This window comes from Hemitrygon akajei, chromosome 28, assembly GCF_048418815.1.
Source record: "Hemitrygon akajei chromosome 28, sHemAka1.3, whole genome shotgun sequence".
In the NCBI taxonomy this organism is placed as follows: Eukaryota; Metazoa; Chordata; class Chondrichthyes; order Myliobatiformes; family Dasyatidae; genus Hemitrygon; species Hemitrygon akajei.
Window position 1 is genome coordinate 33,474,425 of NC_133151.1, and position 26,306 is coordinate 33,500,730.

Genomic DNA, 26,306 nt, shown 5'->3' on the forward strand with positions numbered 1-26,306 from the left:
TCACCCTGAACTCCACGCCGGCATTTTGGCGGAGAGAAACTCAATTATAGCGGTACCGGGTTCCTTCACATCGCGACCACAAACCCCACGTGGGGTTCAGCACCAGGGGCAATGCTGCCTGCCGTTCCCCTGCTGTCCTGAAGAAGGCGGAGCCGAGCTCCCGTCCTACCTGTGCCCTCTGCCTCACGCCAACTCCCACGCGCCCACGTTCTCGCAATGTCTCATTCGCTCTTTACTTCGCTCCCTAAATCCTCGTGCTCACTCATTCATATTCTCTCTCTCTCCCTCTCTCTCCCTCTCTCCACTCTCTCCCGCTCTTCCCCCCCTCCCTCTCCCCCTCTCTCTCTACCTCCCTCTCTCTCTGCCTCCCCCCGCGATGTCTCCTTCCGGCGCTTTCCCTCGAGCCCATTCATCGCGATCTCACATTCGCTCTCCCCTTCGCTGCTTCAGCAGTAATGAACTTTATGATACTGACCCTCCTCCAGTGAAGGTGCAAACTATCCCTCTTGTACAGGTTATCCCTGCACCAGGAGAAGTCCCAGTGATCGGGTTTTCCCCCGAAGGCTGGGTGGGACTCCAACTGGAGATCATGGGGTGAGGCTGGTTGGTGATAAAGTTTAATGAGAACACAAAGGGAGAATTCTTCACTCAGATGTGGGTGCGGGAACGAGCTGCCAACACGTGATGCATGCAAGTTTGATGTCACCTGTTAAGAGAAGTTTGAATAGGTGCATGGATCGTAGGAGTATGGAGGGAGATGTTCCCAGTGCAGGTCGATAGGAGTGGGCAGTTTAAAGGATTTGGCACAGGCGAGATAGACTGATTGACCTGTTTCTGTGCTATACTTTTCTATGGCGCTATGAATCTATGATCCAAAATCCTGAACCTCTGCCCCTACACCAGCTCTTCGGTCACACATTCATCTATACTACCTTTCTCTTCCTACCCCCACTACCACACGGTACTGGGAGTCACCCGGAGATTACAACAATTCAGGTCCCGCTCTTTAACTTTTTCCCTAACTCTCTATATTCACGGTACAGGGCATCATCTCTTTTCTACCTGTCCACTGCTACCGACGTGAACCAATACCTCCGGCTGAATAAATGCTGACCCCCTTGAGGGATTTCTATAGATGCTGGGAGACGTCCCTAACCCTGGCACTAGAGAGGGGACACTTCGGTTTATGATGGTGCTGGTGATGCACAGCGATCACTTGTCGGTATCAAACAAAACCACGAACTACTTTACGAATCACACATTCCTCAGCAAAACGATCACTGCAATCAACTTGCCATTCGGAGTAGAGTTTTCAAACCGCCTATACGAACTGGAATTTTTGCGGTGAGAACTGCAGTTTTGAAGCTGCTAGACGGTTGTGCGTGGCGCGTACGGACTAAATCGAAGCGATGGGGCCCGGCCGGAGAGTGGGGAATGAGACAATATTGAACCGTTCCTGGAGCAGACTTGGAGCTGATTCGATGCGACAGAGCTGAGGCGAGACCAGCTGACGTAATGTAGAGTATTGCCTGACCTGGCTTTTACCCAGTGAGCCCCAGAGCCACTCTCAGCTCCTCGGCTTCTCCTTCATTCTGAGGAAAGCAAAGCCAAACCATCTAGTCCCAACTCATCACGGAAAGGCCACATGTTCTTAATTAAAAATTTCAGCGACAAATCGGATATTGTTACAAATCGTTGGCATTAACATTTTCCTGATGAGGGTTCTACCCAATCAGCGGCTCTTTCTTACCAACAGGTCATCGACAGTCCAGTAGACCATTTTATATGTTTGTTTGGTTTTATATCTCGCTCTTTATTTCCCTTTTTAAATATATTTTTTTAATTTTCTTTCTATCGGCCCGGTGTGGAGATGAGGCTTTCCCCACACATACACTCCCCTCCCCCCGCCCCAGTCGAGCATTTTTCATGAATTATTTGTTTAATGGTTTCCCATTAGCTGCTCTGATTGACAGCTTATTCGGACCCCTCTCTTCGCACTGGTGGTATGTCTTACAACAGGGTATTGTTTTTCTTTTCGGCCAGTCATTCAGAGTGGTTGTGGATTGTGAAGAAATGTCATCAGAATTTACAGTTGCCTTCCAGTCCGGAATGTGTTATTTGTCCAATATTGATTAATCTGAGGATTAACAGTATATCGATGGTGTTGGGCCTGTGCTTAGTTTGGCATTATATACAGATGATGGGGTATGAGGAAAAGGGGTTGTAATTGTGGTATGGTAAGGTCTATGTGGTAAGGTCTTGAACAGGCAGTGTTAACAGCAATGGAAGAATGGTCTTTGGACTGGGTTTTAAATTTTCTGTGTCAAATCAAAATGTGAGTGTTTTTCAAAAGCAAACACGAGGAAATCTGCAGATAGTGGAAATTCAAGCAACACACACAGAATACTGCTGGAACACAGCAGGCCAGGCAGCATCTATAAGGAGAAGCACTGTCGACGTTTCGGGCCGAGACCCTTCGTCAGGACTAACTGAAAGGAAAGATACTGGACAGTGCTTCTCCTCATAGATGCTGCCTGGCCTGCTGTGTTCCACCAGCATTTTGGATGTGTGTGTTTTACTCGGAAACTTGGTGCGGATTATATTCACCTTACAGTGTGTGAGAGTTTGCTGTCTAGTGTTCCTGTGTTTAAATATATCGGGCTTCGGCTGATATGGAGAGTCTTATGTAATGTTTTATATAAAATTTTTAGAGGATAAATGTAAGCAGGTCGTTAACTGCGCATGACTGTGGCTCTTCCAGAGCTGTTCTGTTGAACATTTATTGTCCGTTAATACAGGTTGTTTCATTTATAGAGAGGCAGCTCGTTCAGTTTTATGCAGGCCGGATGATCTACAGACTAGTGCACTTTGACTCTGTAGTGGAGCATTCCCGACCACAGCTAGAGATGCATTGGAGGTTAAACAAGGCGAGATGTTTCTCGACATGCCGAGAGGAAAAAATGAGCCCTGCAAACTGGACTTGATTAATAGGGTGAGGATCTCACTTCAGACTAATTCTGTTTTAATGGTTTGTTGGGAATATACCAGCAGAGCTGATAATGTTTTCTGCAGACACTTACAGAATATGGGTGGGAATATGGTCTTGGGGATTTTTGGACAAGTGGTCTGGCCAGGAGGTCCATCATGGACATTTCCAGCTGTGGGAATAGATTTGAGATTACCAGTGGATAAACAAACTCCTGTGGTGGTGACAGGGCTTCTTGTCATTTAAGGCAGCCAGTATTATTTACGTTTTGCCTAACTTTACAGATGGTTCTAAAAACACAGTTAGTAACCGGGTGGACTCAGGGATATTTATCCACAGCTGCCCCCCTCACTCAACCCCCTGCAGTGTGCGTACCGTCCCAACCGCTCAACAGACGACGCCATTGCCGTCACCCTCCACCTGGCCCTAACACACCTGGACAAAAAAAAAGACACATACGTTCGGATGTTGTTCATATACTTCAGTTCAGCATTCAACGCAAATCATCCCTCAGAAACTGATTGGAAAGCTGAGCCTACTGGGGCTGTACACCTCCCTCTGCAACTGGATCCTAGACATCCTGTCTGGGAGACCTCAGTCAGTCCGGATCGGGAGCAACACCATCACACTGAGCACGGGGCTCCCCCACCCCCCAGGGCTGTGTGCTCAGTCCACTGCTGTTCACTCTGCTGTCCCACGACTGTGCTGCAACACACAGCTCGAAACACACCATCAAGTTCGCCGATGACACGACCGTGGTGGGTCTCTTCAGCAAGAACGACGAGTCAGCTTCCAGAGAGGAGTTGCAGCGGCTAACGGAATGGTGCAGAGCCGACAACCTGTCTCTGAATGTGAACGAATCAAAAGAGATAGCTGTTGACTTCAGGAGAGAATGGAGCGACCACTTCCGGCTGACATCCACGGCTCCTCGGCAGAGGACGTTAAGAGCACCAAATTTCTTGGTGTTCGCCTGGCCGAGGATCTCACCTGGTCCCTCAGCACCAGCTCCATAGCAAAGACAGCCCAGCAGCGCCTCTACCTTCTGCGAAGGCTGAGGAAACTCCATCTCCCATCCCCCATCCTCATCACATTCTACAGGGATTGTATTGAGACCATCCTGAGCAGCTACATCACTTCCTAGTCCGGAAATGGCACCATCTCGGATCGCAAGACCCTGCAGCGGATACTGAGGTCAGCTGAGAAGGTTATCGAGGTTTCTCTTCCCGTCATCACAGACATTTACACTACACACTGCATCCGCAAAGCAAACAACATTATGAAGGACCCCATGCACCCCTCATACAAACTCTTTTCCCTTCTGCCATCTGGTAAAAGGCATCGAAGCATTCGGGCTCTCACGACCAGACTTTATAACAGTTTCTTCCTCCAAGCTATCAGACTCCTCAATACCCAGGCCTGGACTGACACATTACTTCCCTATTGTCCTGCTTATTATTTATTGTAATACCTGCACTGTTTTGTGTACTTTATGCAGCCTTTGGTAGGTCTGTTGTCTAGTGTAGTTATTGTTTATTTTTCTCTGTGTTGTTTATTACGTAGTTCAGTCTAGTTTTTGTACTGTGTCATGTAACGTCATGGTCCTGAAAAACGTTGTCTCATTTTTACTGTGTACTGTACCAGCAGTTATCAATACAACAGAACTTCTGGCCATCATCATTAGTCTGCAATGGGGTGAACAAGTCAGAGAGAGTTGTGATCTGCCCAGACACTGCCTCAGTACTATGGAGTTTATAATCAAAGTCTTTAAGAAGACCATAATGATCTGTTGATGAAAGTGTATCATGATCTCTATGCTCTGAAGAATGCGGAAAGAACACAGAACACAGACCATAGAAATTTACAGCACATTACAGGCCCTTCGGCCCACAATGTTCTCCAGACAATGTAACCTACTCTGGAAACTGCCTAGAATTTCCAAGAGGCTCCTAAAAGACCCTATTGTATCCGCCTCTACCACCACCGCCGGCAGTGAATTCCACTCACCCACCACTCTCTGTGTGAAAAATTAACCCTGACATCCCTCAAGTACTTAATTCCAAGCACCTTAAAACTATGTACCCTCGTGTTAGCCATTTCACCCCTGGGGGAAAAGCCCCTGGCTAGCCACACGATCATTGCCCCTCATCTCTATCAAGTTACTTCTCAGGCTCCGTCGCTCAGAGGAGAAAGGGCCAAGTACACTCCCAAGAGTGTACAGTTTTCATTGGCACCTACACATTTGGGTGTGTAGGGTAATGAAAGGGCAGATGTTACAGCTAAACAGACACTTGCTTAGTCTGAGGTAGATATTGTAGTTCATATGGGAAAGCATGAAGTCAAATGTTGTACTAGGTTGCCTGGGGTTGGGAAATAGCAGACAGTCTGGGATACGAGTTCCACAGGGAGGTGGTATTATAGTTTGTTTCCATCTGTCCAAGAGTGGAACCTTTTGGGAAAGAATAGGAGGGAAGATGTGTGGTTTATGAGACTAATTGATGGACATGCGGCTTTGCACTTCTCATTGGCACTTGTTGGGTAGTAGGGGAATGTGTCACGTGATTTTTGTAATGTCCCAGAGAGGGTGCAACATGTGATCATGATGTGCCACAGATATTATTTGGAACGTAGGAAGCTGTTTAGGCATGTCATGGGTGGATCTGGGGCGAAGAATTTGCAGGATATACTGGCATCTGAGGCAGGGACGGTTATGTCGTGTTGGACCCTATTCAACGTTTTAGTTAAAATAGATTTTGACGTAGCATCTGATCCCCATCAATCTTCCCTTCGTATTCCATTACAGTAGGTGGTGCTAATGCACCTGATGGGAGAAAGTAGGAGGTGATTGTAATGTAGAGGCGGGGAAAGGCAATAAAAGTGACTTGACTTGTTTGTCCTGCAACCAATACGTGTTGCGGCGGTTGCCAGCTCATCGGTCCCCTCTGGTGGCGGGTGGGTGTAACACAAGACCCAGACCCTCAATGGTTTCTGAGGCAGCTGAGTGATTTATTGACCTCAATGTGCCTCTCTGTATCATTTTCCGACCCAGGAGTCCGGATGTTTCGTTCACGTCATCATGCAAGTTAAATAAATCCACAACTTGACATCCTCATGACTCGGTTGACGGCATTCCCGACTGCTGGGAACAATGTTAGTTTGGGTATTTAATGATCATTCCGTTTCAGTCTGCAAGAATCTGACAAGTCATTAAAATATTTTCTCCAAAATTTGACGTGAATGCGAATTTCCAAAAATTTCCTGTTTTTATTCAGGACTAATGTGCAGTCTTGCGTTTGGTGAAACATTTACTTCATCCACTGTTACATCGGTCTTTTAAATTAATACTCTAATTTAAAAAGCCTGATGCTGCTCTTTGCCTTAAATTCCTTAAATCGTGCAGGTCAATGGTGTGGGACCGTCAGACAGTCCCTCTCCTTTTCTCCCTGACGCAGCTCCCCACAATGAGAATAAATCGAGGAGAGGTCAGACATATCTTCATATACAGAAGGGATGAAAGGGCCTGCATAGTGATCGGCAAGAGAAACTGAGGTTTACATGAGCGACCAGGATCGAAATGAATGGCGGAATTGTCTCGACCGAATAGCCTACTCCGACTTCTATTTTCTATCTTTCAACGTCCAACCTTTGTGATCAGAGTCTCATACAGAAGATATCATCGTTCATTTGCCACTGGGGACGTAGCTCAGTGGAGGAGCGCATGCGTGAAGTCCAGGGTTCAAACCCAGCATTTCAACACTGTTGTTTGTGAAGTTTGAAAACTAGGTGGAAAATCCCAGATGAAGAAATTTCCCGCACGATGGTTGGCCTTTCATTGCCTCGTTGAGACGCCGGGAGAAGCCTGTGACACGTGGGACTGTTTAGAATGGTTCCTTGCTGTATATCAGTCCTCGGCAGGGGAATTCAAAAGCACCCGCACATTTAGGGAAGGGACGGAAGCTCGGCGGTGATATTCTGCACATTAGAGCAACAACTATAATTCTCATTGAAACCTACTGAATGTTGAAGGAGCAAGATAAGCTGGACGTGGAGAGGATGTTTCCTCTGGTGGGGGTGTCCAGAACTAGAGGGTACAGCCTCAAAATTGAGGGGCGACCTTTTAGACTGAGGTAAGGAGGATTTCTTTTTAGCCAGAGTAACAAACCTCTGGAATGCTCAGCCGCAGACTGCGGTGGAGGCAAGTGTATGGGGTTTAGTCGGAACCGGCATCAGCCGTGATGGAACGGCGGAGCAGACTCGCTGAGCTGATTGACCGATTTCTGTTTCTATGTCGTATGGTTTTATGGTCTAACTAAGTCCCGGTGAAGGGATTATTTGAGGGATGTGCTTGCGATGCGGAAACCAAGTCAGTATCTAAATCCGCGAGTTCCGTTCACAGCAAGACGAGTTGAACTTTTGGTTCAACTTGGAATCCAGCATTTATTCAAAGATCAGGACAGGGTGGGAACGTTAATGGGACCTCGGGATTGAACGTAGTGACTCCCGAATGTGGCTCAAAATGTTTCTTTTTGATAAGAAGCCCCAGAAGAGGGATGAATTGTCCATGTTAACAATTAAGCAAGATAAACAAATTTCAATGGCGAAATATGTGGAACGAGGTGCAAGATGCGATAAAGCATGAACGAAACAGAGAGAATAACTGGGTGGTCCAGAAAGTAAGGAAGAAAGAAACGAAAGTGGAGACAGACAGAGGTAAAACAAGGAATTATCAACAGAAAGTGAAGTATGTGGGTATGAATACGGGTTAAAAATGGAATTGATGCAACATGGACAGACACAGACGGAAACCCAGACATATACAGAAACAGACGGAGACCCAGACATGTACAGACAGAATTAAGAACTAAACATATACAGGCACCGACACAGACATAGACAGAAACATAGACCCAGACATACACAGATACGCAAAAGCACACATCCACACCAAGACACACACGCGCAAACACGAACAAAATCACACACACACACACACACACACACACACACACACACACACACACACACACACACACACACACACACACACACACACACACGCACACACACGCACACACGCACGCACGCACGCACGCACGCACGCAAGAGATTGCACATCATTCATGGAAGAGCAACGTTGTTTCTTTTCATAGCAGAGTGGCGCAGCGGAAGCGTGCTGGGCCCATAACCCAGAGGTCGATGGATCGAAACCATCCTCTGCTAAGTCAGCGGCTGCCATCAACAATTTTCCGTCAGTGCGCTTTAAAACACGAGGCCATCCCATCATTGGTAGATTCAAGGAAATCAACTGGCTTTCGGCTGGAATGTACATTTATCTGTTATCCTTTTTCACTTTTGCGGAGGTTTCTATTTATTTGGAAAGATTAACCCATCGTGCATTGAGTTATCTTAATGTCCTCTATTCTCTGCAGGCCAGGGAAGGAGCGCACTCCGCCTTTCCGGCCGAGACCTTTCATCAGGACTGGAGAAAAAGATGAAAGAACTTGCACAGGAGTCTCTCTCTCCCTCACTCGCTCGATTTTCAAAATCTTTCGCTGTGTCGATTTCTCAGATAATAAATCCTGCTGGAGAATGCTCTTCATCCCATTGCAGAATCAGGCACAAATGGGAGAGTGTCCACCGGCAGGGTTGACAAAGAAATAGCCGAATCGGAAAGGTTTCCCGAGTGCTTTCCGTCGCAGAGGAAGAAATGTTTGTTATTATTGGTGTTATCAATGATTACGCTATATCTCAATTGTGATATGCAGGAAGGATTAGAGCAGAACAGTTCTGCAATTTAAGTGGGGATGTAGCTCAGTGGAAGAGCGCATGATTTGCATTTATGAGGTCCCGGGTTCAATCCCCGGCATCACCACGCTAGTGAGCATTGAATTTTGAAGCTCCAACTGAATCATTACAGCGATACAGCAGCAGAATGAGTCTCAACGTGGATAAGAGTAAATCAGGAAGGTGCAGACTGACCGCTCATTACCGCAAATAAATGACTCCTCAAGAGAGAGAGTGGACCACCAAAGCCGCCCACGGAGATCACCAAGAAATCACACCGGTGTGTCCACATCCTGAGGAGACGAAGCCAGTGAGACTTTCCCTGCCTCTATTCTAACATAGTTTTTATTTTACATTAGCAATAAACACTCTTATTTTAGATCTCTTATTTTACCAGAGATCCAACCACCTTCTAAACCGTCTGGTACGAGAGTGGCAAGGCATCCGACGGCAAGACACTACAGAGGATAAAGGTTCCAACATTGAGACGCAGTGATTTGTGGTCCATTCAGAACTGACGGAATTCTGACCTTCATTCGATCATATGGACGGATTGGGAGGTGAACGAGACTCGGGATTGGTAAAATAAATCCCCGAGTGTGGGTGTATTCTCCGCTGCACCTCAGACTGCCGTCGCTGCTCGTTACGTCGAAGTCTGACTAAAGTGACAGACACAAAGTGGAGGAGAATTTCAGCGGGCCAGGGGGAATGCCCGCACGAAACATCGACTGTTTACTCCTCCGCATGGATGCTGTCTGACCTGGTGATTTGCTCCGGCATTCTGTGTTCTGGATTTGCAGCATCTGCAGAATCTCCGGTGTTTATAACCTAAATAACAGCCGCAGACAAAGAGAAGGAAGGGAAGGAGACACAGAGGGAGATAACCAGTGTGTCTGGCTGCGGGGCCGTAGGAATAAGGTCAGAATGATAATGAAAGTCACATCCGTTGCTGAAATGTCGGGAACGAGATATCCGGCTGGGTCGGAGCACAGCGACAGGATAATAACCGGATGGGGTAGAAAGCGATGAATAGGGAGAGGAGGACGGGGAGGAAGGTTAAAGCGTAAGAGAGAGACGAGGGAAATTAGACAGGCAAAGTATTCCAACAAACAAAACAATAGATAATCGGGGGAATACGGCAAAATTAACAAATAAAAAGACAAGAGAAGAACAGAGATATTTACCTATCAGTAGAATGGCGCGGCGGGAATGTGCTGGGCGCGTTAGCCAGAGGCTGGCAGATCCAAACCATCGTCTGCTATTCTTCAGCCGAATATTTTACCGCAAATCGCCGTCACGTCACCTGTGTGCACAACATACGTTTCACTAAAAAATAAAAACTTGTGCTTCCAATTTAAGTTTCCGTCCACTCACTCCATCACTTTCTGAGATTTGTTGCGAATTTCGCGGGTAAAACGACAATTCCTGTCGTGCTCAGCGATTGCCCAGCACATCTTGTTCTCCGCTGCATGAAGCTGTGTCTGGTATTGAACTGATTGAACGGAGAATACTGGAAACACTCATCACCTCAAGAAACATTTGTGAGTGATGAAACGGGATTAACCTTTCTGATCGTGACACTCAATTAGAAATGGTGAGCGAAGAAGATAACTTTCAGTGTCAAAGAAGGTGAGAAGTTGGGCGGGAAGTGAAAAGGGGGACATCTCTGATGGGGCGAGACCAATACACGATGGCGGTAAGACATTCGGAAAGAGAAACATTGGGCTAAAATGGCAGACGAACGACGGGCAGAAACGTTAATTTCACAGAGAAAGAAGTAACGGGGCTGAGTGATTCCAGGCCGAGACGTTTGTGAGACAGGTGCTGAAAAACAGGCACAACACACGGCGATCGCCGGGAATCGAACCCGGGTGAGCTGATTGAAAGGCAGCTATACTCATCCCTATACCACTATCGCACCATGTTGCAGGAGTTTCGAGTAGTGAAGCGTCTCCCATGCTCCATGTGATTCCACAGACCCCGAGCTGCTCTCTGTCGGATCAATCCTCACTCTGCAGCAGGTTTTATTGCGGCCAGTTGACATCGCCATTTTCAAACAGAGGGAGTTATACAACAGCCAATGAGCATTCACCAGCCATCGGACTGAGTGAGACCCGAACTTTCTAAGAGCCAGAAGGTCTGCAAACGGTGCCTGCCTCACATCAGCACATGAGAAATCAAATCCAGATTTGCATATTCTTTAGAAAAGCCGATGAATCTGTACGAGGATGATTGATATGTTCGTGGCCTACGGTAGAGGAGTTGAGTTATACAGCTCTCGTTACATGCACAAGCACGTTAATTCTTTGAGTGATTATTCAGAATGTTTGAAGTTAATAACTCGTCAGGGGTGATTGATAAGTTAGTGGCTTATGGTAGGAAATGAGTTTTTAACTCCCGTTACATGCACCAGCGGGTCAACACTTTGAGAGATAATCCAGAAAGTTTGAAGTTAGTAACTCATCTCCTTCCACCGTATCTATGTATACCAATGTATCTATCACCCAATGAGCTATTATCTTCAAACTTCCTGCGCAATCACTCAGAGTGTTGAACTGCGTGTGCATGCAACGAGACCTGTATAACTCATCTTCATCTACCTTACGTCACGAACTTATCAATCACCCCTGCTTTGGACACTTTCTGGAGGTCCAAGATCGGGATGTTCCACGACTCTGGACGAAGTGTGTAAATGTAGGAGGGGACTATTTTGAAAAATAATTGTGTTAGATTTTCTAAAACTGACTCCTTCTACCTTAGGGCACGAACCTATCAATCACTCGTAGGTGTGAGTTCAGTTTAGGAATAAATAAAATAATAACCAACAACCACATTGCTGGGATTATACTGCGATTCTCTCCATAGTTGCTAGAAGTTTGAGGAGCAGATCTGCTGGCAAATCACACGGAAACGTCATGTGGATAGGGTTACAACGATCGGACATTTCAACTTCTGCAAAATTAACCTGATCATTTTTTCTGTGTAAGATAAGAAATGGAATTTCTGAAGTACATCCGGAAGAGTATTTTAGCTCCAGGCCATTGATAGTCCTACTAGTGTTGACAATGGAACTAAGTTAGAAATTTACTCTGTAACTTGTAAATAATCAAACCTCGCACTTTACTGTCTCTGCATAAACTGCAACGTAACTATGTCAGCACCGGGCCAACAACTTGGAACAGGAATTCTGCTGCTCCCTCTGCGCCAATACTCGCTCAGACTACTTTTCCCAACTATATCACCGAATTAAGGCAGCTCAGTTGGCCACGTGAAAGAGTTATCGCTGCTAGAACATTCGAAATTTCCACTTTTATATTCATATTTTCTAATTCAATTATCCCATTCCGGCGTCATAGGCCGTAGGTCATCTGATTGGCTTGAACTCTCCCTTTTGTTAGCTCTGCTCCAGACCAGCATCTATTTATACAATTTATTTATTTCCCTCTTCCCAGTAAGCGTCAATCGGTAATTCATGGCTCTTTGTTCACTTTAGAAACCAGTTTCAATAACTCCAGACAGGCATTGACCCCAACATTCACACATTTGCATGTTATATTATATCAAAAACACCTCACAAATAACTTCGAATTTGGAAAATATCTCTTAACCCGCAAATGACCTGAAGCAACTTTGTGTTTGCTTTAAAACACAGAAATTTTCCTCTCACAAAATGGAAGATGTAAAGCGGTTCCACAAAATGACATCTTCATTTCCAAGCACATGGCTGGTACAAAGACACTTGATCTGTCTGCTTCCACTGTCCTTGAGCCATTCGAGTTCGATGTTATCTTACATATTTTAAATCCTCCGTGGCCAACACCTCCTCGTTTTCGATCCAAGGAAATTCCTGGAGATCACATTACTGTTAATATGTCTCAGTGAATAGCGAATATGGCACAGAAAGGACAGCAGCATTCATGACTAATCAAAAAATACAAATAAGGATTTAAAAATATTATCCAAACAAAAACATGAAGAAACATGATAAGTGTAACCTCTTTCATACCATTCTGTACATCGGTAATTTAACGGGAATTAGAATTATTGGTATATGGAGTTTACGAAAAAATGGTACATGGATCATAGAAAAATAGAGCCCTCTATGTAATTCAAAGTAGCTTCTAAAGTAAGTCCATGTTCAGCACAACATGCGGGCCGAAGGAACTTTATTGTGCTTTAGGTTTGCTATGTTTCTTTATTGAAATGCAAAATAACTCTATGAAATAAAAAAAAAATCAGCAAAAATAAATTTGTAAAGGCATGATGCTCGCAGACACTGAAGTTATTAAAATTGCCCTAAAACACACACTGGGGAAAATTCCATGGGTAACCACTAGAACAAAGAGCAAAGCAATGACAACATGTGAAGTAATACACATCAAAGGATGTAAATTAACATTTAAACCCCAGTTCCAAACTTTATTCCAAAAGCGATCGATTCTGCAATACATCACTGTCTAAACCGACGTGATATCTAATAGTCTTTGATGACACATCCCATTGTTTAATTTGGTAAATAACTCTATCTGACTCTACCGTAATATAAATTATAGGTGGAAGAACACTAGAGCACTTGTAGCCGTGGCCGAGTGGTTAAGGCGATGGACTAGAAATCCATTGGGGTTTCCCCGCGCAGGTTCGAATCCTGCCGACTACGTGTTTCTATCGGTTTTGATTCCCTGAGCTCTCCCACGAATACAGATTGTTAAAAAAAAAACAGTCGAAATGCCGATCTCTGTTCGCCGCCTGCAAAACCAGGAAGATCCCCTGTGTTCCGCATGTATTCAGGCGGCCTTTGTTCGGCTGTTATCCGAAATGTTGGTGGTTCCAACCTATCCAGGGGCGCTGTTGATCCAGTGGCCTTTGCTGTCCGTTTTGTGCGCTCGGTGCTGTCCCTAATACATTCATTAAAAAATACATATATCCTCATACAGAAAACAGAACACTACCACGACCTGTCTTGCTTACATTCATGTTGTTATAAACTGAATATATTGTATTTCGACGATCAAACCAACAGAAACTCATACAGGGCACCAATGCATTTCATGTTTAAATTTATGTTATCGCCACTTGAACTCAACTTCACTCACAGCAAGACTGACTGTTTCCACAACTCATTTTCAAACTCGACATTTCATGCTGTCGACATTTTTGCTTTGTTATTATTATTATGACTTTCTCAGCTCAAGCTGGTAAAACCTGAAGTCCGGGCGTACTGACGCACACTCATTCCTCAGTGGCTACGGACTGCAGACCATTCTAGTGGCGTATAGTATAGTGGCTTTCAGGAGATTTAAAGAAATATTGGCTTGCTGTCTTAACTGTTTAATGCTATTGTGTAGTGATTATGAGATGAGAGTTGGTGTTGATATTGCATTTACATGTTTGTATTTATAGTAAGGTGTGGTGTCTTTTAAGAGTTTGCATTTTAAAGCAAGATTTTGCTGACTGATGTTTGTCAATTGATTGTCCCCGTGTAAGTAATCAGATTGAGTTAAACTGCTGCTCAATCCTGCAATGTGTTGGATTGTTCCTGGTGGCTCTTGTCATTTTCTGCATTTATTGTCATTAATCTGTAGGACGTTTATTATGTATTTCTAATATTTTTCGGTTAACCACCTGGCCCTGTATTGCCACAAGGAACCCCTCTGTTTCTGGGAAGAGGTCTCCAACTCTGAGCCAAGCGTTCCACGTTTCCTTCTTCACATCTTGTCTGCTCAGAACATGCGGATGTTTTCCATGGAGGGATGCTCCCCACATTGGTTAACTTTATATAATTATTTTTATTTTACGTTTTTGTATTTTCACAATCTGTTATGTTTTCTTCATTGATTGTCCGTCTTGTGTGCACTCCTTCAATGATTATATTCTATTTCTTTGCACTTACTGTAAATCTCCGCAAAGAAACGCATCTAACGGTGGAATATTTGTGCTTTGGTAATGAATTGACTTTGAACTTGTGAAGTGTTGTGCACTGCTACACAGGACCCTGACCCTCGGTGCCCTCTAGTGGCCGGTGGTTGCCTCACCGATCTCACTGCGACTCTCCGGGTCGTTTTGTGAACCCAGGAGCCGGGATGTTTCACTTCTTGTTCACATCAACGTGCAAGTTAAATAAAGCGACGACTTGCTGCTCCATTGCGAAGTTCACGCACGTCGGTCACATTTATACAAAGGGAAACAAATTTAATGTTTCAGGCGGAGACCCATTCGTCACCACTTGGGAAACAAAGAGAGGGGAATGGAGAAATTACCGGGTTAGAGAAATCGATGTTCATTCTATCAGTCTGACGGCTACCCAGACGGAATATGAAGTGCCGCTTCTCCATCCCGAGAGTGGATTCATCGTGACCGTAGAGGAACCCATGGACCATCATGTCGGAATGGGAATGGGCAGTGGAGTTAAAATGGTTGACCATTGGGAATTCCTGCTCGTTGCGGACGGAGAAAAGTTGCTCGACTAAATGTTTCCCCAATCGAACTTGCGTATTGAGATGAGGTCGTATTGGGAACACTCGATACAGTAGATGGCCCAGGCAAACTCACAGCTGAAGTATTTCCTCACCTGGAAGGACTGCTTGGGACCCTGAATGTTGTGAGGGAGGAGGTGAATAGAAAGGCACTTCTTCCATTTAGTTAAACACCGGAAGGGAAATCAGAAGGGAGTGTGTAGTCGTGGCCGAATTGTTTTGGCGATGCACCCGGAATCCATTGGGATTTCCTCGTGCAGGTTCGAGTCCTGATAACTGTGTATTTCCAACATTTTCAGTTTGATATTTTCTGTGACTCTCTGATGCAAACCGGTCATGTAGACTGTGAAAAACCGGGTCCAGGCCAGCAGCGATTGTTGGTCACGTTCTGCAACACAGAATTGAACCATTTATTCCTACTTTCCTCAAAACCCGCCTCTGCGTCGCATCGGTGAGCGCGTTCGGCTGTTGAACAAAAGTTTGGCGGCTAATGACCCGGCAGATGCTTCTTCTCTGTTGTGTTTCATTGCCAGTTGGGAAATGGTGCGCTGAACGGAGGCAGGGGCTCCCTACTGCTGCCGCGATGGGAATTTGAACTATTATATTTCAGACACGTGCCGAGATACACTGAAAACCTTCTCCGTTCATACTGTTCATAGGAATGAAATCATTACACAGTGCATTGAGATCGCACAAGGTAAAGCAATAACAGAATGCAGAATAAAGTGTAACAACGACAGGGAAAGAACAGTGAAGGTAAATAATAAGCTACAGCATCATACCGAGGTGGACTGTGAGGTCAAACGTACACTTTATTGTACTAAGAAACAATTCAGTAGACATAACAGCGGAACTGAAACTACCCATGAGACTGCGATACGTTATTTAAGGCTTTTGTGCATTCCGCCCGATGGAAAAGGGGAAAGGAGAGAATATCCGGGATGTGTGGTGTCTTTGGTCAGAAATCTGTCTGTTCGATTTGACCAGAAAAGTGAGTGTTTCCTTGAACGGAGTCCTTGGAACTAACGGACTTGTCGGAACTAGTGTTGTGTTTTTCATTTAATTTGGGGTCCTCCATCATTCAGTCGGAGTACAGTTGGTTTCATCCCGGATGAAGGATATGAATTCAATCTTTGATCTACCACAATAAATGATAATTAATAAAACGCTTAGACTCACAGAAAATCGCCCATGAATTAGTGTGAGTTGTCGACTTGTTCCCAAGAGTTCCATATACATAGTGCTCTGAAAGAGGTCATTTTTATAGCCTGAAATTGTGGATTTTTAAATGACCGAGAATCGAACTAAGGCCTACAGGTTCGAAAGCAGCTATGCTCACCAGTATACCGCAATCGCCTCATGATCGAGTGGAGATTCGGGTAGTGAACCGTCTCCTTTGCTATAAGATTCAGTTCTGTAACTCGATTATCTGTTTCCGAGCTGCTTTCTGAAGGATCATTCCTCACTCTGATGATCATTGTGTGATCATTCCTCACACAACACTGTGTTCCCGGACTGCAGGAAAAATCAAGTCAAGTCAAGTCACTTTTATTGTCATTTCGACTATAACTGCTGTTACAGTACATAGTAAAAATGAGACAACGATTTTCTGGAGCATGGTGTTACATGACACAGTACAAAAACTAGACTAAACTACGTAAAAAAACAACACTAAAAAAAAACTACACTAGTCTACAGACCGACCCAGGACTGCATAAAGTGCAAAATAAAGTGCACGCATAACAATAAATTATAAAGCCGACAATAAGGCAAGGTGTCAGTCCAGGCTCTGGGCATTGAGGAGTGTGATAGCTTTGGGGAAGAAACTGTTACATAGTTTGGTCGTGAAAGCCCGAATGCTTCGGTGCCTTTTCCCAGACGGCAGGAGGGAGCAGAGTTTGTAAGAGGGGTTCGAGGGGTCCTTCAAACTGCTGTTTGCTTTCCGGATACAACGTGTGGTGGAAATGTCCGTGATGGCGGGAAGAGAGACCCCGATGATCTTCTCAGCTGACCTCACTATCCACTGCAGATTTTTTGCGATCCGAGATGGTGCAATTTCCGAACCAGGCACTGATGCAGCTGCTCAGGATGCTCTCAATACATCCCCTGACGAATGTGATGAGGATTGGGGCGGGGGGGTTCGGTGTGAGTTGGAATTTACTCAGCCTTCGCAGAAAGTAGAGATGCTGCTGGACTTTGTTTGCTATGGCGCCGGTGTTGAGGCACCAGTTGAGATTCTCCGCCAGGTGAACACCAAGAAATTTGGTGCTCTTAACGTCCTCTGCCGAGCAGCCGTCGATGTTCAGCGGGCAGTGGTCGCACCGTGCCCTCCTGAAGTCAACAAGCATTTCTTTTGTTTTGTTCACATTCAGAGACAGGATGTTGGCTCTGCACCAGTCCGTTAGCCACTGCACCTTCTCTCTGTAAACTGACTCGTCGTTCTTGATGATGAGACCCACCACAGTTGTGTCACCGACGAACTTGATGATGTGGTTCGAGCTGTGTGTTGCAGCACAGTCGTGGGTCAGCGGAGTGAACAGCAGTGGACTGAGTACACAGCCCTGAGGAGCCCCCGTGTGTTGGTGTTAGAGATGTTCCTCCTGATTCGGACTGACTGAGGTCTCCCAGTAAGCACGTTGGAACGGTGGCGCTGCTCAGTGAGATGTTGTAAATGTCAGTGAGAACATCTGCTTGCTGGTCTGCACATCCTCTGAGCACACTACCAAGAATGTTGTCTGGTCCAGCAGCTTTCCGTGGGTTGACCCTGCTCAAGGTTCTTCTCACATCGGCCACGGTGAGACACAGCTCCTGGACATTTGTAGGCGTAGGGGGTTGGGTGGACTTCCTCGCCGCCACGTCATTTTCCACCTCAAAACGGGCGTAGAAGTTATTCAGCGCATCTGGGAGGGAGGCATCCCCTGCACAGTCAGGTGATGCCCTGTAACTGGTGATATCCTGGATGCCCTTCCACATGCGCTGCGTGTCACCGGTGTTCCGTAAGTGACTGCAGATTTGCTGGGCGTGTGCACGCTTTGCCCCTCTGAGGACTCGGGACAATTTGGCTCTTGTTGTTGTTAGGGCTGCCTTGTCGCCTGATATGAAGGCGGTGTCACGGGTCCTCAGCAGCGCACGCACCTCCACGGTCATCCATGGCTTCTGGTTAGCGCGTATAGTGATGGTCTTGGACAGAGTAACATCATCAATGCACTTGCTGATGTACCTAGTTACTGATGCCGTGTATTCCTCTGAGTTGGTAGAGTCGCCATCAGTTGCAGCCTCCCTGAACATGCGCCAGTCTGTGTGCTCAAAACAGCCTTGAAGAGCAGAGATGGCTCCTGCTGGCCAGGTTTTCACCTGCTACTGAACTGGTTTGGAGAGCCTGACGAGCGGTCTGTATGCTGGGATTAGCATTACAGAGATGTGGTTTGAGTAACCGAGGTGGGGGCGGGGCTCCGCCCTGTACGCGTCAGGGATATTAGTATAAACTAGATCTAACGGGTTCCCCCCCCCCCCCCCCGTTGCACCGTTCACATACTGATGAAATTTGGTGAGCAAATCGAATCTTGAGAGAGTCGGAGTTAGAAATGGTTCCTTACCTCATGCATCAGCGAAGGGGAAAACAAATCTTGATTAGAAATATTTCAAACAATTGAAAGTACACACAATTGGACGTTAATGGGAGCCCTTCCTTTGGCTAGTCATTGAACCCATTAACTGACTGAATCGCTAAAGATTCCTGAGACCCCTCTAGTCACACAGTGAGAGGGGATGTGTGAAAGGCGCCTGCTCCACACTCAACAAACAGACATCAAAATGACTCTGTGAGCTCTCTTATACCCTGACATCCGTATGATTGCCCTGATGAAGGGTCGCAGACAGAAACGTCGACTGTTTACTCTTTTCCATTGATGCTGCCTGGACTGCTGAGTTCCTTCAGCATTTTGTGTGCATTACTTTGATATCCGGCATCTGCAGATTTTCTCTTGTTTGTAATCCGTGTGACAGATTCTATACCCTCCTTTATTTCTCATTAGTGTGGTGGTTAATCTCCCCTCCATTCAATCGGTAGACGAGAGTTCGATTCCCTGTCGCGGCGACCTTTTTCCTGCTGGAAATGAAAACTGGAAATACAGGATAATTTTTTGATTAAAACAAAACTGTGTTGAAGTGGTCATTTAGAATATGAAACAACCCAGTCGGCAGATCGAGCTGATCGAGAACGTTGTGTTCAGCACCTTTTTTCTAGTAATCCATATTCTGGTCTATAATTGAGCGCCGTTCGGTGTTACACTCGGTGACCGATTCCGTCACTTCGAAACATTAAACAGGGGCTGTTGCTGTGAGATATAAACTCACACACTTCCCAGCACTCATGCCGATTCCCTCAGTGTGTCCGAGTGACTAGAATGCAGGGAGAACAGCTGAAACACTTTGGAAAGAACGATGCCGAACGGGCAATATGTTTAATGCCCGGTTTAAATCCACCCTGACCCTCCCGCAGCCTCAGAACAGACGCTCAGATAGTGAACTGAGGGTCGTTCCGCCCCTACACCTGATTGACAGGAGAGCAGAACACATGCCCGGGAGCAGTTTTACAGCAGCCGGGAATAGAGTGCTCCTGGGACCGGGAGTAGGGCTCTACCGGTGACCTCCTTCCAGCAGCAGCTTATCGCTCCGAGAGCAGCTCTACAGACAGGCTCGGAGATCGGAACTGACTCCGGAGATGGCGGCTGCGAGAAAGAGGCGGAGTGTAACAGCGACTGAACTCGGAATGCGGAGTGAGTGGGTAGAGAGAAGCTATTCCCGGGCTGGGGTAAATAGGGCGGTGAAGGAGGGGTGGGAAGGAGCTGCCGGTGAGGTGCACTCCTGCTCTTCTCCATATACCGGGGGGAAATCCATGTTTAGTCCCAGTCTCCTCGTTTTTGTTTTTGCAGGACGCGGAGCTAGACAGGTTTACAAAGAGCGGCTGTTGCATGATCCCGGAGAGAAGTGTGGCGGACACAGTTTACACTGGCAACACACACACAATGCTGGTGGAGCGCAGCAGACCAGGCAGCATCTCTCGGAAGAAGCACTGTCAAAGTTTCGGGCCGAGACCCTTCGTCAGGAGTAACTGAAAGAAAAGATAGCAAGAGATTTGAAAGTAGGAGGGGGTGGGGAAATCCGAAATGATAGGAGAAGACCGGAGGGGGTGGGGTGAATATAAAAGCTGGAAAAGTGATACAAAGCTGGAGAAGGGAAAGGATCATGGGACGGGAGGCCTAGGGAGAAAGAAAGGGGGATGAGAGCACCAGCGGGAGATGGAGAACAAGCAAACGAGTGATGGGCAGATGGAGAAAAAATGGAGTGGGGAATAAATAAATCAGGGATGTGGTAAGACGTGTAGGAGGGGCATTAACGGAAGTTATAGAATACAATTTTCATGCCATCGGGTTGGATGCTACCTAGACGGTATATAAGGTGTTGTTCCTCGAGTGTGGCTTCATCTTGACAGTAGAGGTGGCTACCGATAGACATATCAGAATGGGAATTGGACGTGGAATTAAAATGTGTGGCTACTGGGAGATCCTGCTTTCTCTGCCGGACAATGGGACGTGGGATTAAAATATGTGGCCACTGGGAAATCCTGCTTTCTCTGGCTTTCTCTGTCTATCCACGGTCACAGAACAGGAACACTACAATCCAGTAACGTTGCTCAGACTCCTTCATCCTTCAACGCTGGCAGATGGTATCTATTTGGTACTACATATGCCGAATTTTAATTACGCCTTGACAGCGTTTGTTCAGACTAGAAACACCATTTATATGGAAAGGGGATACCCTGGGACAATAAATACAGTAGGCCTGCCAGCCGACTCTGTCAGTGCCATCAACAGAAGTTGTGATATTACTGGTGCCATAGGTATTGTACGTACAGTTACCTAAATCTGATCGCATTACTCGTAGTTACAATAACAGACTTCATGCTCATCCTCATGAAGTAGCTTCAGAGATGAACATTCATGCAGTCCATTATAAGAAATTTAATGTCAGCGTTCAAAACAGTTCCATTGGCAAGTGTAATTTCTCGGGGCAGTTAAGACCAGTGCTCCGTTCACAGCTCTAACATTGTTATCAATGTAAAACACAGACTCAATATTGCCCGAACCTCGCCACCTCCATTTGGCCTTCAGCAGGGCGCTGGCATCGATCGAAACTTGTGTCCTCCTCGCTCTCAGCAAAGGATCCGCTGCCTCGCCTCAGTTCACCCACATCGAATTGCCTTCGATTCCAAAGGGAAGTCACAGACTATTACGTACGATGGTAAACCCACAGAAATTGCTGAAAGAACTCAGCAGGCCAGGCAGCATTTATGGAAGAAGTACTTCGTATGACTTCGAATTTCGAAAATACTGTATCCTCCGTCAGCATCACGGAGCTCGTACTCAGTCCTTTTGTAGGGCCTTCAGACGCAAAGGCGTGGTCTCAGGATTGGTCTCAGTGCTCTCACTAAAACTGTCACAGATAATCCACCTTGTGCATATTTCAAGAAACAGGTTCCACCGAGACTGGAACTCGAATCACTGGATTCAGAGTCCAGAGTGCTCACCATTACACCCTGGAACCAGATGTGCTTACTGCAAACGACTAAATGAAGATGAATCTTAGGGTAGTATGTGGTGGCGCGTGTAAACATTGCCAGTATATTTACATTGAATTTTAAACTTCATAGAGCATGTTTTGTGAGGACATGTTGAGGAAGGGAGCAGTTTTCTCTTTGGAGGGAGCAGGATGGGACGTGACTTGAAAGAGGTATACAAGATGCGGGCTGATTGGGATTCCACTGTTGTTCACTCTGCTGACCCACTCTGCAACGCACAGCTCGAACCACATCATTAACTTCGTCGATGACACGACCGTGGTGGGTCTCATCAGCAAGAACGACGAGTCAGCTTACAAAGAGTAGGTGCACCGGGTAACGGACTGGTGCAGAGCCAAAAACCTGCCTCTGAACGTGAACAAAACAAAAGTGATGGTTGTTGACTTCAGGAAGGCACTGAGCGACCACTCTCCGGGGAACATCGATCGCTCCTCGGTAGAGATCGTTAAGAGCACCAAATTTCTTGGTGTTCACCTGAAGGAAAATCTCACCTGGTCTCTACTTTCAGCGAAGTCTGAGAAAAGTCAATTTCCCACCCCCGGCCTCACCGCATTCTAGAGAGGATGTACCGAGAGCATCCCGAGCAGCTGCATCACTGCCTGATTCGGGAACTGCACAGTATCCGGTCACAGGACCCTACAGCGGACAGTAAGGTCAGCTGAGAAGAATAGGGGTCTCCCTTCCCGCTATTACAAATATTTGCACTACACGCTGCACCCGTAAATCCAACGGCACTGTGAATGACCCCACGCACCACTCATACAAAATCTTCTCCCTCCTTCCATCTGGAAAAAAAATACCGAAGCATTCGGGCACTCACGACCTGACTGTGCAACAGTTTCTTCCACCAAACCATCAGAATCCTTAATATTCAGCGTCTAGACTGCCATGTATATAATTTATTATTATATTGAAATTTGTCCTCTACTGTGATATTGTCTTATTTATTAATTAAGATGCTAGTCCTGGCGGAATGAAGCTAAAACTGCATTTGCCTTGCTAACTCATCGACTTAATCTGCAACTTAACATTGATGGAGCCCTGCAGTAGAATTTCCGAGTCCATTTGCTTATTGATTTATGAATTTGCTCCCCACTTGAAAAATAGTCTACATGTTTGTTTCTTCTACCAAAGTGTATACTCTGCACTACCGTATTCCGCATTCCATCTGCCATGTATCTGTCTATTCTCCAAATCTGTCCAAGTACTTCTACGAACTTCCTGCTTTACCAGGCCTTTCACCTTATTTTCTATCACATGCAAAACCATCAATTGCGTCATCCAGAACATAGATGTATAACATACAAGACAAAGCGCTCTCCAGAACACAACTAGTTATCGGCAAGCGACTGAAAACGCCATATTTATTCCCAGCCTTTGCCTCCAACCAGTCGCCAATATATTGTCGATGCCCGTATCCTTCCGGCAAAACCTGAGCTCCAATTTTGTTTAGCAGCCTTATCAGTGGCACTTGACTAATGTCTTCTGAAAATCCAAGTAAACAACATCCCGTGGCTCTCCTTTCTCTATCATGCCTATATTTCTTCAAATAATTCCTACAGATATGTCAGGAAAGATTTCCCATTAAGGAAACCAATTTTGTCCTTCACATTTTAACAGCTGCCCCAAAGCACCCAGAAACCTCAAACTTAATAATTGACTCCAGCATCTTCCCAACCACAACAGCCATGATAATCTGTCTGTCACGTCCTGTTATTTGTTTTCCAGCTGTCTAGAAGGGTATCATGACATTCGCAATTTTCTAGTCCTCTGAACCATTCCAGAAAGCAGTAATTCTTGAAAGATCATTTCTAACGTCCGATAATCTCATCAGCTGGCTCTCTCACAATCCGACGGTGTAGCCCTTATCGGCTCCAGGCGATATCTCTTTTCAGGACTTCCAGTTTCCCAAGCAACTCCTTAGAAATAGCAACTACACTCCCTTCCGTCTCTGACCCTCTCGAATTTCTGGCATGTTGTCATACTGTGGCGACCCACTTTCTGCGCAGGCGACCCGGCTCACAAATAGCCAGCGCGCGGGGAGAGACTTTGGTAATGCGCCTCTGACGTCATTTCCGCCGGGAGAGGGCGGGCACAAGGGATTAAATGCCAGCGCCGCGAAGTTTGAATAAACTAGTCTTGAAACGACTTACCAACTGCGTTCGGCCTGAAGAATGATGCACAGACGTTCCAGCGACTAAAGGATGCGGCGGGACGCGACCTGGTCTTCTCGTTCATCTATTTGGACATCCTTATAGCCAGCAGTAGTCGCCAGGAACATCTGTCCCACCTCCGCCAGCTCTACTCCAGCCTGAGTGATTTCGGCCTCGCGATCAACCCGGCCAAATGCCAGTTCGGTCTCGATACCATCGACTTCCTGGGCCACAGGATTACCAAAGACGGGGCAACACCTCTGCCCGCCAAGGTAGACGCGATCCGTCACTTTGCAAGCCCAACACGGTCAAAGGCCTACACGAGTTTATTGGTATGGTGAACTTCCACCACCGCTTCCTCCCCTCAGCAGCCCGTATCATGCGCCCTTTGTACACCCTGATGTCGGGTAAACGCAAGGACTTTACTTGGGACGAGGAGGCCGCGGTCGCTTTCGTTAAAGCCAAGGAAGCCTTGGCAGTTGCCGCGATGCTGGTGCACCCCAGAACGGACGGTCCGACCGGCTCACAGTGGACGCATCCGACACAGCAGTCTGTGGGGTGATGGGGCAGCTCATAGAGGACCGCTGACAACCCTTGGCGTTCTTCATCAAGCACCTATGATCACCTGAACTCAAGTACAGCGCTTTCGACCAGAAACTGTTGGCACTGAATCTGGCAATCCGACATTTCAGGTACTTCTTAGAACGCGTTCACCGCGTTCACGGACCGCAAACCGTTGATCTTCACGTTCACGAATGTGTCCGATCCCTGGTCGGCTCGCCAGCAGCGACATCTGTCCTACATCTCCGATTTCAGAACGGACATCCATCATGTCTCGGGAAAGGAAAATGTCGTGGCGGACGCAATCTCCAGACCAGCTGTCCAAGCCCTATCCCTGGGTGTGGACTATGCAGCACTGGCGGAGACGCAGCAGGCAGACAACGAGATGCCCAGCTACACAACCGCAGTCTCGGGTTTGCAGCTGCAGGACTTTCTCGTAGGTCCAGGTGAGAGGACCATGCTGTGCGACGTGGCTACCGGCCAACCTCGCCCCATCGTCCCGGCAGCATGGAGGCGGCGAGTTTTAGCCTCCATACACGGTTTGGCGCACCCATGTATCAGGACAACCGTCCGGCTGGTTTCCAGCAAGTTCGCGTGGCACGGACTTCGCAAGCAGGTCAGTGAATGGGCCAGAACGTGCGCGCAGTGCCAAACAGCCAAGGCAGTTCGAACCCACCCACCGGATGTTCGACAACATTCATATGGATATCCTGGGCCCCCTACCAGTGTCCCAAAGAGCGCGGTACCTCCTAACCATGATAGGCCGGTTCACGAGGTGGCCAGAGGCGGTCCCGCTCACCGACACATTTGCCGATTTCTGCGCCGGAGCACTGATTGCAACCTGGGCAGCACGCTTCGGAGTACCGGCCCACATTACCACCGACAGGGGCGCCTAGTTCACCTCCAGCCTGTGGTCGGCTGTGGCCAGTCTGTTGGGAACGCAGCGCTACGACACTACTGCCTACCACCCACAGTCGAACGGACTAGTGGAACGCTTCCACCGTCGCTTGAAGTCGGTTCTCATGGCCGCCTGAGAGGACCTAACTGGGTGGACGAGGTTCCCTGAATCCTGCTTGGAATTCGCACAGCGCCCAAAGAGGATCTGCACGCCTCGTCGGCCGAGTTGGTGTACGGCGCACCCCTGGACGTCCCGGGAGAGTTCATACCAGTCCCAAGGCGGCAAGAGGAAGAGCCCACAGCAGTCATGGACAGACTACGTGAAATGCTCGGCAACCTGGCCCCCGTTCCGACTTCACAGCACGGACGGACCCCGACCCATGTACCCAAAGACCTGTAGGACTGTAAGTTTGTGTTTGTACGAAGAGGCGGACACCGGGCACAGCTACAGCGGCCGTACGAGGGGCCGTTCAAGGTGATCACTTACAACGGGTCCACGTACGTTATCGACATTGGGGGGAAAGAGGAGGTATTCACGGTGGACCGACTCAAACCAGCCCATGTGGACTTGGCGCAGCCGGTCGAGGTTCAGGCACCGCGGCGCAGAGGCAGACCTCCCAAACAGAGGCTGATCCAGACGGCGGACATTGCGGGGGGGGGGGGGGGTGGTAGTGTGTATTGCCGGTTCTGAGGGGCGGTTGTTCTGTGGCGACCCACTTTCTGCGCAGGCGACCCGGGTCACAAACAACCAGCGCGCGGGGAGAGACTTTGGTAATGCACCTCTGACGTCATTTCCGCCCGGAGAGGGCGGGCGC

General features: G+C 47.1%; 1 protein-coding gene and 3 non-coding genes across 4 annotated transcripts in view; all 4 read left to right on the forward strand.

The window, feature by feature from the left end:
- Positions 1-26,306, forward strand: part of LOC140717809 (uncharacterized) — an 845,297-nt gene that overhangs the window by 548,366 nt on the left and 270,625 nt on the right. The gene's annotated exons all lie outside the window — the stretch shown is intronic.
- On the forward strand, positions 8,132-8,203 carry trnam-cau (transfer RNA methionine (anticodon CAU)). The gene has a single exon. It is a non-coding gene; the product is annotated as a tRNA-Met (tRNA).
- Positions 8,784-8,855, forward strand: trnaa-ugc (transfer RNA alanine (anticodon UGC)). Its single transcript has one exon. It is a non-coding gene; the product is annotated as a tRNA-Ala (tRNA).
- Positions 13,343-13,424, forward strand: trnas-aga (transfer RNA serine (anticodon AGA)). The gene has a single exon. It is a non-coding gene; the product is annotated as a tRNA-Ser (tRNA).